Raw genomic sequence first — 15,237 nt, forward strand, 5'->3', positions numbered from 1 at the left:
GTGTCTATGATATAGTAAATGATGGAGAATATATGTAGGGACAGTTACTGACACTATTGGCTTGAAATTCTTTACCAACACCTTGAGGAAAACCATGACCTGTTTTATGCCAGTACTCTTAGATGTTCAGGTCAATATATTGATAATGTAAAAAGTGCCTTCTGCTATGTCCTCTTGTCTAGGAAAAGCCTCTTAAGAAAACTATCACAAAATCAAAATTGCCAGATACATTTAGTTGATAACTTTCAAGTTGCTAGATACCTTTCAAGTAGGGTAAAATAACATGACTGAATTAGTTGTATTATTCATGACATAAAACATTTGAGTCAGATTGTCCTCGTACCCTAGCTGTTCTTAGGCTGGGCCTATGAATATAGTGTCAGGATCAGACTAGCCAGAAGGATTGGACCTTATAATACACTGCTACAGATCTGCAGATATCCCTGCTTGATACACAGTTTGTTAACATAATGTATTGGACTGAAACCACTCCAGTCTTTCCAGTTATTCAATTCTACTGCTCTATATGTGGACCTGGCCTTCATGTAATTAGATCACTGTTGGAAGCTCCATTACCCCCTTTAGGTCACTAGCATAGCCTTAAGTGCACTAAAGGAAAGTTACTAAATAATGAAAAAGCACTACCCAGTACTGAAAGAAAAATGAGCCGTAAATGAATCTCTGTAATCATACTTATTTGCTTTCATCATAAATTGAACTACATGATATTTCAGGTATCCATAGATCTGTGATATATCAGAGCAATGTAATTATCAAATACTGGAATGGATCTTGGATTTCATCTATTGGGGAGTTATTTAGACCATAACTCTTCTGTCCTGTGAGAAATGAATATTTTTCCTTTACATTTAATAACTAATTATTGCATTAGAACCAAGGATTTCCCCCTTTTCTACTTCCTTATCCAGAAATCAGCCAGTGTGAGAAATCTCTCTTCAAGACTTACCCAAGTCAAGATCTAATCGGGCAGTAAAAGAAATTCTAAGTTTGGGCTAATGGATGTATTCCTGCTCATTGTGTTTGCTCAGACAGGCCTGGGAAAAGGTTGATTCTCCATGTTATCAAGACAGGTGATATGGAAAGTGATGTCTCTTTGACCAAAATTTGAGTGACCTAAGTCCCATACCCCAAGACCTTCATTTTAATATAACCCACACCTCTCATTGTGTTAACAAATCCAAATTGATTGCCATTGCTCAGGAACTCCTATTCTTTGAAGAGATATCAGTTCTGACCCCACCACCATTAGGGGTCTTTGGTCTAAGAGAGACAGCAAAACAACTATCCTTTTATTAATAACCTTTTATCCTTATTAATAAAATGATTAAATTACCCAGAAACTATGTCTCTTGAACCTTTTTAATCATCATAGTCCTTACTCATTCCATTTGACTCTTGTCCATGTCCTGCCACAAATTAGCCATAGGAGGTCCACCCGATATGCTGGAAGCCTTCCTTGCTTTTTCCTTATCTTGTGAAGGTGATAGAGGTCTCTCTGACTGTCCACTTGAAATTCCTCATTCTCTTCCTATCATACAAATCCTTGATGACATCTTTTACTCTCATTTTTCTTTAGAGAGGCTTCATTGGTTATATGTTGCAGCCTGCTGACACCCATCATGCCCTGCTCCATTGCTCCCTGTATGATACAAATTTTATTATTACACAGACAATTGTGTTTCATGTTATCAATGTCATATAGTAACACAATGAGTATAGCAACATTTAAAATATGAACCTTTACTTTTCTGAGAAGCTTGCAGGCAATAGAGGATCTTTGCAATGTTTACCTTTTAGCTTCTCTGGCTTTTTTTCAAGTCCTAGCTAAAGTCTAATTTTCTTCAAGAAGCCTTTTCTTTTCCTACTTCATAGTAATGCCTTCCCACAGAAGAAAATATTAAAAAAAAGAAGTAAACATGTCCAATGATCTTTTTATTGAAAAAAAAAACATTTTTAAGCTATAAAACTTTAAAGTATGTTCATACATAGTTGTTCTCATGTCATCTCCCATATTAGGCTGTGAGCTCTTTGAGAGCAAGGTTTTTATTTATTTATTTATTTACTTATTTTTTATTTAACCTTAGTTTGTATATCCTCAGCATTTAGCAAAATGTCTGGCACATTATAGATGCTGAATAATTGCTGCTTCACTTGACTGAAAGTAATCAACTTCTCTTTACCTCTATTTAACTTTGGACTCATTTTTTTGTGCATCTATACTGATTATCCCACATATATTTATTAATGGATAAGCTGTATAGATTATTTTTCCACTGAAATCTGGGCAATAGACAGTTTCCCTTTGCTTATTATTTTCTGTGTGGACGGAGAGTTCAAAGTACCTTTCCACGAATGTAGGTCACTTCTGGGAAGCTCTGCAATGTGCTAGGTCTTGACATAATCAGCACAGTTTCATATGCAAACAGTAATATATAGAGGACATCTGTAAGAAATCCTTCCTTGACCTAGATTCAATGCTGGATCTCCTCTACTCCACAAGTGAATACATTTAGAAAACATGCATCTTTTAAAGTTTTATAGCTTAAAAATGTTTTTTTTTTCGATAAAAAGATCATTGGACATGTTTACTTCTTTTTTTAAATATTTTCTAAGCAATCTTCAAACATTTGAAGTATGGATGCAAAATATTTTTTAGTAAAAGGGTTCATAAGATAGTGTTTTGTACTGCTTAATCAAATGCTTTTTCATAATTGAAGATTAAAACCTGTTTTCAAACTTTAGCTCTGCTACCTGCAATGTATGACCTTGGCCAAGCACTTAAACTTAGTGGCCCTAATTAGACTTTTGTCCATACAATGAGAGACTGAGCTTCATCGAACTCTAAGGTTTACTACTATGATTTTATGATCTCATTACTTGCTTAAGGTGATGTGGTTATTAGAAGAATTGTACTTAGAATCTCAATTCTCCTGACCCCTCACATTATTTATTGTTAGGAATAGTATTTTTAAATAACAGAAAAAAGCAAACATAATGCAGATGTAGGTCACAACTCCAAAGTCTGATTTTAATGTATAGATGGAAGTTGCAAACATGATATAAAAATGCTTTCTATGACCTGTAGCTAATAAAATGTCTTCCCTTAACATACTTTTCCTTTTATTCTTTTAACCCATCTAGACTACTTGCTTTTTTGTTTGGTTTTGTTTTAATATTTCCTAAAAGTAAAACTTTCATACCTTCAGATTTGTTAGGAGAGATAGTTCTAAGTGGTATTGTGTGTTACAGGGTAACTCATCACAGTAAATATTGCAATGAATGCCATGTTAACAAGGGAATCACTCTCTCCACTTTCCCCACTCAAATTTCTCAAAATGAATGCTTAGTTATTAGAATATACCTATTTCAAATGAAATTGTAAAACTGAAAGTTTCATAAGACTGTCCCTGAATAACAACCTTTCATATTTACATCTATTTAGAAAGCATACTGGAAATTACAAAAAAAAAGTCAAATAAAAATAATTTTGAATTGTCTCAAAACCTTAGTAAGCCAGAGACAGCAGCTAGGGTTTCACTCAGCCTCTGTTTATAGTGAAGTTCAGTTTAAAAAAAAAAGACTTGCCAAAAAATGATGGAATCTGACACATTTTAGGAGATAAAACAAAATTTTTGACATATTGTCAATTGAATGTCTTTTGGAAAGTCTGTGTGCCCCGTTTTACTTTTAGATTTGCATGCATTAGACCTGCTAGTGCAGAGCCTGTTGGGGTAAATGGTGTAGTCATTATATGATCAACAATAGCTACCTCAGTCTTAGTTTCTTTTGATTGAAAGGGAATGCTGGATAGGACAACAGGGTGTCCAAATGCTGTGTCTCAATGGGACTTGGAGTGTTTCAAACATAAGATGGAAGTTGATTATTCCAGTGTAATCAAGAGGTTAAATCCATGTTTTCTGAAAAGTCCATTGTCTGAGGAGCATCAGGTGGCATGGCCCAAATGAAGTAATTTCTTTTGAGGACAATAGTTGTGAGCTTTTTCAAATGTACAAATAATTCTTTATGAATAATTCCATTATGCACTCAATATAATGTCAGGTAAATTATTTTCTATATAGTTGATTGTATACATTTCCAATAGATTTTGTGGTATTTGGAGGAAAAAACCATGATATTAGAAAGTTAAATGTATTTAAATCTTTGAAAACAAAACAAAAATGCATACATCTGGTATCTAAGCTTTTGAGGTACAATGCTAATTAAATGCATTCCAGGTGTTATTTTCCTACTCCCACATGAATTGTAAGAATCAGGGATTCTATGGGCAAACATAACTAAAATTGGGTCTTCAAATGCTCTGTTTCAGTAAATTATTTGTTCTCCTTGGTGGCAGGAACACCTGTTACAATTTTCAATAGACAAGATAAACTTCCCAGGGTCAAAACAACCTTTTTCCTTGTATTTATTGGTCCTTCATCAAGAATACAGCACAAGAATGTTTGTACTTCCAGAATCCACAAACTTATATATGTGTGCATTTGCACATATGTGTATGTGCATATCTAGAGGTGGAAGCCACACGCAGGCTATGCATATGTATATGTATGCATGAAAACACACAAGTATGCATGTATGTACATAGGTACATGTGTGTTTATCTGTACTGGCTTTCTACTGGACTTCTTGCAGGTAGCTGAGCCAGTAGCAGGCAATAAAGACCCCCTTATAATTACATGTCAAGATAATACCATTTGGGCAATGGAACACACAATTTCACAATAAAATGGTTTGAGCTTTTCTCAAGTAGCTTGAATTTAGAAAGAAATTCATCCCCATAACCTGCCTTACGTCTTTCTGCTTATTATCTGGCAGATTTCCTAGACTTTAGGTTCTCTTATCATCCCTAATTCCCTCATTCATTTCATCCCCTAGATAGTGGTGATGGTCCAGTCATTCTGACAACTGGCCTAGCTTAAGCCCCTTTCCACCTTGACATTTGCCTTCATGTTCCACAGGTCTTGACTATACTTTTCTGACACCACTCACAATTGCTATCATTGGGTTTTACAAATTGCTGACCACAGCTCACCTTCTCTTACATTTGGTGTGAGCATTGAGTACATGAAGGGAAATAATATTGAATAAACCTGGAAAGATAGCTTAGAGATAGGGTTATCTATAAATCTGAGGCTGTTCTTCTTATAGTTGAAACAACCAATGAGTATTCACTCTAGTCCAGACCCAACATCCAGGAGAATGAATCCTTAAGGATACAACCAGAGAAAGACTATGAGGTGCTAAGCCAAAATAGAACCTGCAATTTATGAGTAGTATTTGGGTATCAATTACTTGGTAAAACACAAACAAATGATCATCTAGTAGAATTAAGTGAATGTCTCCATATTATTCCCAATATAGTCAGATATATTATTTTAAAAGTATCATGTTACTTCCTGGCATTGTACCAACCCATTCTTAGTATCAGAGCTCTCTTCTCAGTAAGAGAACTGTTGGAAAATGCTTAAAGTTGTTGAGACAGAGTAGTCATTTCTACATAAGCAATTTGATTGTATAATCAAGTTGGTTCTGGGAGACTCATTCTCAGTCAGCCAGATATAAGTATTGACAAGGCTAAAAAAAGATGCTTCTTTTGGAGGTTCTTGGAGAAGAATCAAAAAAAGGGCATCATCTCACTTATCTCTCCTACTAGAATTCTGGTATTAATCAATAAAATGTGATGAGCCTTTCCTCTCCTTTGACTCCAGAACTCAGAGAATCAACAACAATGGGGATGTGTATTCCCTACCATTGGATGAACCAGGTGTCATAGGCAGTGATATTCAACAAAGTGGACTCACCTTGGTGGAGTGGGGCAGAGGTGGTATAATACAACTTGGTTAAAATAAATTGAAGGTGCCACCTCTTGTTCTGGGAAAAATAATCAAATCCATACTACTATTACTTCATAAAAGGTTATGACTATCAATTGATCTATGATTCCTTTCATAATCCATGTGAGTATCCAGGGGAAAAAACATAAAACAAAACAAAAATCTCTTCTGTGGTTATAAATCTGCTATACATGTTATCATAAGAATGTTTGCTCCTTATGGATGACACAATGGATAGACTGCTAGTTCTAGAGTTAGAAAGATCTGAGTTCAAGTCTGGCTTCAGACATTATCTGCATGATCCTGGCAAATCACTTAATATGTTTGCCTCAATTTCTGTATCTGTAAAATAAAAATAATAATAGATACTAAATCACAGGGTTATTGTGAAAATAAGGGAGGATAATATTGAGAGGATAGTATTGTTGGCAAAATTTAAAGTGCTATCTAATGTTTTTATCATTATCATTGTAATAACAATTGCTATTATTATTATTATTATTTATTATTATTATTATTATTATTATTATTACCAATCATTAGCTGCACTGCTTGGATTTGACTCTACCAGCATAATGTCCCCATCTCTGCCCCTCAGTGAAAGCTCATCACCAAGAAATCTATCATTACAGGCATTGCATCAGCTTTAGTGCTCATACTTCTTTAGTACCCTCATGTGTGTTTGTCCCTCTGGAGAGGGGAGAAGAAATGCTTCCTAAAGCCTTCATTTAAAGAGTGCTCAGAAGCCCAGCCAGCATCCTGGGGCATTGCTGATCATCTTGACTTTTGTCTTGCCACTGGACTTCATTGATTCTGGATGAAAGAGTGAGACTGACAATTTTGTGCAGCTCTGCTTCATTTAAATTTAATTCATGCACAAGTCACGATATCATCCTCCTGATGTCATTGATCCTCCTCAGGAATGAAAGATGAACAACAAAAAGAACTATCAGCTGCACTGTTTGGATTCAACTCCACTATCATCATGTTCTACTGATTTTTGTCTTCCTTTTGTGTATTGCCCTCTCTGTTAAATTGTAAGCTCCCTGAGGGCAGCGACTATCTTTCTTCCCTTTATTTGCATTCTTAGAATTTAGCGCAGTTCTTGGCACATAGTAGGCATTTGATAAATATGTATTGTATTGTATTGGACAGACTGTTTTATTTTTAGTGGATGGTTAGTAGATAGTTTGTCCTTCCTTCCTTTTCACTGAAAGAAATATTTAGTCCTTCCAACTTTTACCTCTAATTAAGACACTGATGTTGTCCCATATTTCTGAACTGATTCACAATCCTCAAGGTAAAGTCCCATCTTTCTAAGTGTAGTTGCATAAAGTATATTACCACTAATCAGATTAGCAATGAGAACACATGAGCTGAGCGCTAGAACAATATCTCTGATCCTATAACACTTGCAATCAAGATGACTGGGCTGTCCTATTACCCACTTTAGAATCACATTGTTACCATTCAGTCCACCAGTTCATACCCAAGGTGCCCTTCTATTTATACTATGGTTTCCATGCATACTTTTTCCTTCTTGGATCTATGCATGATAGTTCCCTTAGTCATTGACCAGAGTTTGAAACTGCCTAGGTTGATTAGGCATGTTTTATACGAGGAAGGGAAGGAAATAAGCATTTATTCCAAGCACCTACTCTATGCCAGGTACAATGCTAAGTGCTTTATCAATATTATCTCATTGACCCTCCTAATAATTCTGAAGGTTAGGTGACATTATTATCCTCATTTTACAGTTGGAGAAACTAAGACAGACAGAGATAAACTGACTTGTCCAGAGATACAAATTTCATAAATGTCTGATGCTGATTTGAACTCGGGTCTTCTTGACTCTAGGCATAGTTTTTGCAGTTGCTAGAAGATCGACATAAATTTGGAGGTCTTTACAATTGCAGGGAGACATAGCAGACAGGAGACTAAGTCTGGCTATATATTATGGAAATTACTAGAGTTACTGGTATTTCCTTTCACATTACTTAGTTTTTAAGAACAATAACCTGCCTAGATGGAGCTGCCCTTCTCATTCCATATCCACTACATGTTCCATCAGCATTTCATATGAGGGACATACCTTGGCCTCAAGTTATACCTCCTGACTTCCCATCTTCCTTTGCTAATGAGAAGAGCCAGAAAAAAATTATTGCATAAGACATGCAAATTTACAGAACCTTCAATGTTTCTACCAGTATTGAACAACCTTGCAGGCCCATGAGTCTAAGGAAAGGAAATGAGAGATGCTTGTACCTGTGATAAAATTGGTGTATACTTTTTTTTTTTTTACAGAGAAGTTGAATATATCACATTTGAGGTGCCATTGGATTTTATATTATCTAATTCTGGGCTGTGTGTTTAGAAAACATTGCTAATGATAATAGAACACTATAGGAATGTCATCAGAGCAATTTTGTTTCAATCTGGATTTTGTATTCTCTTGGGTTTATTAAAAATATTCTCAGAATGATCTGATATCTGAAAATTTTTATATTCATTTCCCTTTTCTGTATTTTATTTCTTCCTTCTTGCTATCCATCCTCAACTTTATCTTGCATTTTCTAGTCTTATGCACTAGGTACAACATTCTTTTGTCCTCTGTAAAATTGTCATCTGGTTTCATTTATAAGAATATGAAGATCGATTTGATTTATTTCCTCTAGTAGTATATCCATTTGTTGGTCATTGAATAAGAATCTCACATTTAGAGAACCAGCAGTTAACCTAATGTTTATAAATCAACCACTGTGTAATTCTCCTTCCCCTCTATATTGTGACTAGCATTGCAGACATATAAACAGATCTGAAAGAGCCATGGCCACTTTTTCATTTTTCTTTATTTCATGGGTCTCCACAGTCAATGAATCCATCTCCATGTGAGCAGTCCATTTGAGATGAGCCTTTGCATACTTACCTAGACTAGTCCTATGAAAATAGGCATAATCTATGGCCAAGACAATATTTTCAGCCTTCCCAGTATGTTGGGGTCTTTAAAGATTGTATTCCGATGGCATAGTCTCAAGAACTCAGGGTCTCTTTCATGTCATGATGAGGCATAACTGTAAGACTTTATAGATACAATGGAATATGCATACTCCAATACATTCCTAACTGTTTACTTCATGATAATATTGAAGTGATCTTGGTCTTAGAAATGTTATACCCATAGATCATTATTTCTGGTAGATCCTTCCTTGCTGAGACAGTCTGAATGATAGGCTACATGTCTACTTTCTGAGGATCATATTTATCACTACATCAATCATTGGGTCATGAACTTTTTAGTCCCATTAACTGTGAAGACTATTTATTGTCACATATAGCTGTGAGTTATTTGAAAGGAAGTTTCAAAATCAATAGAAACTTTGATTCTTGAAATATTTCAATATGTCTCTCCCACTCCATACATATAATATGATTAATATCACATGATATTAAATATATGATATGTATGATTGATATTATATATCACATGATATATATTATATATGTGATAATATCATATCATATCATATTATTAATGTGATGAGAGAGGCAGACATAAAGAAAGAGACAGAGAGACAAAGACAGAGAGATACAGAGACATAGATACAGAGACAGAAACAGAAAGAGAAATAGAGACAGGGAAAAGAAGTTAGCAGCCAGAAAGCACTATTATAACCCTCACATTGTCAGAACAAAGTGAGAAAGATCTTCCTTAAGTTGAGTAGACTTCCTAAGCTAAATTTATGGGGTGATATTGACCAAAATCATGCTGGATGTGTAGATATGAATGGATTGAGAACTTCATTGTGGAAGGGAACTTTCAAATCGATGAGGCCACAGACCTATTGAGAATTTGAGTATATATGAAAAGCAGTGTTGCATAATGAATAGAAAGCTAGCTTTGGAGTCAGGAAGACCTCTAGGTTCATGTCCTATTTCTTCCACATACCAACTCTACACTCTGGACAAGTCCCTAAACCTCTCAGTTCTCTTGGCAATTCCCCAGAACTCTATATTGCAGAGAAAGTGTAATCTACTTGGGTAGAATTTCCTCATATGAGATTTCTGTTCATCAATAAAACCACAGGTTCAGACCTTTTCTTATGAATGTATGTGTGAAAGGTAGTGTCCAAGAGTGGATAGAAAGTTGTTCCCAGAGTCAAGAAGGTAGAAGGTCAAGTCTTACCTTTTACCTATATTGATTGTGTGACCCTGGGCAAGTCACAATTGCTCATTGTTCTTGGCAACTCTCTAAGACTACACAATGCAAAGAAGGAAGTGATCTGCTTTGGTAGAAGGACCTTACCAGAAGCTCCTTATAGCAAAGAAATCAAAGATCAGTAACATGTAGGTATTTAAACACATACATGTGTATGCATGTGGAAAGAATGTGGTCCTCTTCTAGGACTTACATGCTGTGTGGAAAAGGACAAGTCTTTTAACCGCTCTAAGGCTCAAGTTCCTCATCTGCAAAATGGGTGTAAAAGAACTTATTGCATCTACTTGTAGGGTTGATGGGTTAATTAAAGAAGTAAGACAAATAAAGCTTTTTTTAAACTTTAAGTTATAGATAAATAGCTATTCTTGTTATATACTACTCTCTTTTTGTTTTACTGAATGATTCTCTCATATTATTGAATGATTATTAAATATTAAAATAATATATATATTCTATAATAAAATATAGAACATGATGTTCTAATTGGTGAATAATTTGATTTACTTTCAATTACTAAAGAATATTTCTGTTAACACAATTTACACAAATCTTTCAAGCAATGTTTTTCACTTATAATTAAGCTTGTTGATTTCCAAACAAATGCAATTTTACTTGGTATATATTTTTAAAAAATGATACATGCCTACTAAATCATTTCTTTAGCAAATCACCCTTACATAACCATCATATTTACTCTTTAAAATCAGCTTTCCATCAAGATCAACAAGGACAGAGACCAAAGCACCATTTTTCTACCTTATTGTGACTACTTCACGAGAAGCACAAACTTCTTATGCAAAAGGAGATTAAAAATCTGTCATAATGCAAAAAGCTTTCAAAAGTAAGCTAATATATCTTCATATGTATAGAGTTTGAGAACACTTCAGTCTTGTAGAAAACCTATGATAGATTACATTGTTTATCAATTCTTCTCCCATAGCTACAGCTTCATCTCTCTAAAATGGTACTGAGTTTTCAACTTTGAACTCGAATTAGAATGGTAAATATAATAATATCATTTGCATTTTTTGTTTGCACTGCAAAATTGTACTGTAGTTTTGAAATTGTGTTGTGTATCCCTTAAAAAGGCAAGTAAATCCATATTTTTAGGGAAAAATATCATTATTTGTCAAACTCTGTGACTTTGTAAAAGATATTTAACTTCTCTGGGCTAACTTATCCTTATCTGTAAAATGAAAAGAAGGGAAGCTTAATTTTATTGAGTCTCTTAAGATTTATCTTTCATATTTTCCTTTTTGTGTTTCTCCGGAGTCTCTTGTTTAAATGTCAGATTTTCTGTTCAGCTCTGGTCTTTTCGTCAGCAATCTTGAAAGTCCTCTATTTCATTAGATGTCTATTCTTTCCCCTGAGGGATTATACTCAGTTTACCTGGGTAGGTTATTCTGGGTTGTAATCCTAGCTCTTTTGCTTTCTGGAATATCATATTCCAAGCCCTCTGATTCCTTAATGTAAAAGCTGCTAAATCTTGTGTTATCCTGATTGTGTTTCCATAATACTTGAATTGCTTCTTTATGGCTGCTTGCAATATTTTCTCCTTGACCTGGGAGCTCTGGAATTTGGTTATAATATTCCTGGGAGTTTTCATTTTAGGATTTCTTTCAGGAGGTGATCGGTGAATCCTTTCCTTTTCTATTTTATCCTTTGGTTCTAGAATATCAGGGTGATTTTCCTTGATAATTTCTCAAAATACGATGTCTAGGATCTTTTTTTTTTTGTATCATGGCTTTTAGATAGTAAAATAATTTTAAAATTATCTCTCCTGGATCTATTTTCCAGATCAGTTGCTTTTCTGATGAGATATCTCACATTTTCTTCTATTTTTTTTTTCATTCTTTTGATTTTATTTTACTTTTTCTTGATGTCCTTGAAGGAAAGAAATAAGAAAACACTGCCACTACTGCTGTCTCATCCTAGAGCTTCCTTCAGCACCTGCTTTCTCTTTGTCCTGAATTAGTGCAACATCTTTTTGGTCTATTTACCATGTGATATCTTTTCAATGCCCATGTCCCTTATCCCATTTAAGAGTTGCTTCTGGAGTCTCTATTTGGTAAAGGGGCCCAGGCTACCTTCTCTTTATTACCTTCTTGTTCCTGTTCATTTATTTCTGGACATCAAAATCATGCCCCTATAATTGTCTCAACCTGGAACTTTCTTCAGTACCTGGGTCCTCTTTATCTTAGATTATACTACTTCGCCTACAGCTTCCCCCATGAAATATCCTTCTGCAAGGTTTGCTCCACTACTCCAATTAGCAAGTTCTTCCTGGAGGTGAAAGAGAGAATAGCAGTATTGCCCGTGGTAGGAATTTTCATATGTCCCTGATTTCACAATTCATTATTACACTTTGCCCTCCCCAAGAGAGTTCTTCTCATTTGCCAAGAAACCTCTTTTCTGTCCGTGCTTTCCATCCTTCTCAGTGTCAGTTATCCTCAGGAGCTTTGACTCTCCTTTTCCTGCAGTAGGACAACTGTACTGATTTATATCAGTTGTAAGGTACTTATCTCCATTTATAGAATGTTCCATTGGAACATTCTTCAGTGGAGTCACCTCTTACTACTGAATTATTATTTCCCCCTTTCTTTCCCCCATTTCAATCCCTCCCTTTGCTTCCTCACCAATATTCTTATAAACCCTCTTTTTCCTGAGATAGAAGAATTACTTTTTTCCATTGCTAACTTTTGACTTGATCAGGATAAATCAGATATTCCCATCTATCTTCTTCCTCCTTTCTCCACCTTTTATTGACCCTCTCTTTCTGTAATTTAGTTTAAAAAATGGATTCACCTGTAAATAGGGTGTTATGAGATTTGATTCATAATATAGACTTATTTCTCTACCATTTTTCTTCTGTTTGACTTCTTCTTGCAACCTTGGTTGTTATATGTTTATCTTCTTATATCTCTCTTGTCTGGAATGCTTGAAAAGGAAATTGCTTGTCCTCATCTGGTATTTTTTATAGGAATGATTCAAACACTTCCTTTATGGAATATTCAGTTTTTTTTTTTTTTTTTGGTATTGTCAATGGTTAAGCTTGACAATTCTCAGGGTTTGTTACCTTTAAAAGTCATGTCCACGTGATTTACAAATTGAGCTCCTTTACTCTCAAGAATATATTATTTTATTGTTTCTTGTGGTTTCCAGTGGATACTGAATAATCTTGTCTTATTTGAATTTATTTTGCTTTACACTTGAAGGTCTTTCTCCTATTTGCTTGCAGAATTTGCTGTTTGTAACTGGAATCCTTGAATTTAATCACAATGTATCTTGGAGTTTACAACATAGTATTTTTCCCTTTTTTCTTTGTTTTTTTTTTCCTTTTGTTATTCTTTTTGCTTGTATGGAGATACTGTTTTCTTTTAATATCTTTGACTTCTCTGTTCTTCTTGCCAAGTGTCTTTCACTTCCATGCATTTTCATTCCCAATCATTTTTTCTAGTTTTTCCTTCCTTCCTTCCTTCTGCTCACTCTCATTCTCTAACTTTTGCTTAATTGCCATGAAGTTTGTCAATATGATTTAAAGTTTTTCTACTCTGCTTATTTTTTTTTAATTTTTGCTATGTGGGTCACAAATTCTACTTTCATAATTCTTATTTCTTTTTAGTTAAACTGAAAGGCATATTCCTTTTTGCTATTAGGAGCTTCTCTGTTACTTTATCTGTCTATTATCGAGATCTTTAACTTAGTTTTCTTTCACTTAAAATCTTTAGTAATCTTATTTTTTCCCTTATATTCTCCTTTTACTTATTTCCAGACTCTGTTCTATTTGACTGCAGGATCCCTGGGGGGATTGAACCTCAAAGCTATCACATGGCCTTGGTCTCTACTCCAAGGTCTATCTATAGGGAGAGAACTGGCCCAACTGGATGCTAGTCTTCCTTTTCCCATGTTTAGTGGAATACACACACACACACACACACACACACACACACACACACACACACACATTTATACTGTCATCCTTTCCCAGGTCTCTCTTCCTTATTTCTCTAGCCTAGAAAAGACCCAGTTCAGAATATAGCCAGGCTGTAGTTAAATCCAGAGTAACCTTCTGCTTTGTGGCCTTTCAAAGACAATATGAAGGAAGGATAGAGTTGAATTACTTTGAAAACCTATGTGTGAGCTTAGGGGAGCCTGGTTGGTAGAGGAGAAAATTATGAGTAAGATTATTAGGTATTGGGGATTAGCCTTTGTTTTTCATTTGTGTTTTTTTCTTTATCTTTTTTAGGTTTTCTGTTGTCTAAGAACATGGAGACAGCCACAATTTCTTTATCACTTTCTCATAATTCCAATTTTTAAGTGATTTGTGAGGTTATGAGAACAGGAAAACACATCTAGGTTTCTATTTTGTTGCTCATGTGATCCAAAATCATGTTTAATGCAAATATGAAGGGAATCTAGGTGGAGGTTAGGAGGAAGAACATTCTAGATACTCACAATAGCCACTGAAAAGAGCATGAGGAAGAGAGACAGAAATCCATTATGTTATATGAAGAATAGCAAATAGGTCACTATAGCTAACTATAGAACGTGTGAAGAAAGTAATTTATTTTAAATCATGAAAAGCTTGGAAGGTATCAGGCTGTGAAGAGGTTTTTTTTTAAAAATTAATTAATTTATTTTTAGTTTTCAATATTCACTTCCACAAGATTTTGAGTTCCAAATTTTCTCCCCATCTCATCCCTCCCCCCACCCCAAGATGGCATGCATTCTGTATACCCCTTCCCCTAGTCTGCCCTCCTTTCTGTCTCTCCCCTGCTTTTCTTATCCCCTTCTCCTTCTAGGGAAGGATAGATTTCTATACCCCATTTTCTGTATTTCTTATTTCCCAGTTGCATGTGAAAACAATTTTGAACAAGTGTTTTTAAAACTTTGGGTTGCTAATTTTCTCCCTTCCTCTCTCCCCACCCACCCTCATGGAAAAGGCAAGCAACTCAATACAGGTTATACATGTCATGCAAAACACTTTCATAGTAGTCATGTTGTGAAAAACTAAGTATATTTCCCTTCATCCTATCCCACCCCCCATTTATTCTATTCTCTCTTTTGACCTTGTCCCTCCTCACAAGTGTTTGCATCTGATTACCCCCTCCTCCAATCTGCCCTCCCCTCTATCATCCCTCTGCTCTC

The sequence above is a fragment of the Vombatus ursinus genome, unplaced genomic scaffold (genome assembly GCF_900497805.2).
Source record: "Vombatus ursinus unplaced genomic scaffold, bare-nosed wombat genome assembly UNPS02014791.1, whole genome shotgun sequence".
NCBI lineage: Eukaryota > Metazoa > Chordata > Mammalia > Diprotodontia > Vombatidae > Vombatus > Vombatus ursinus.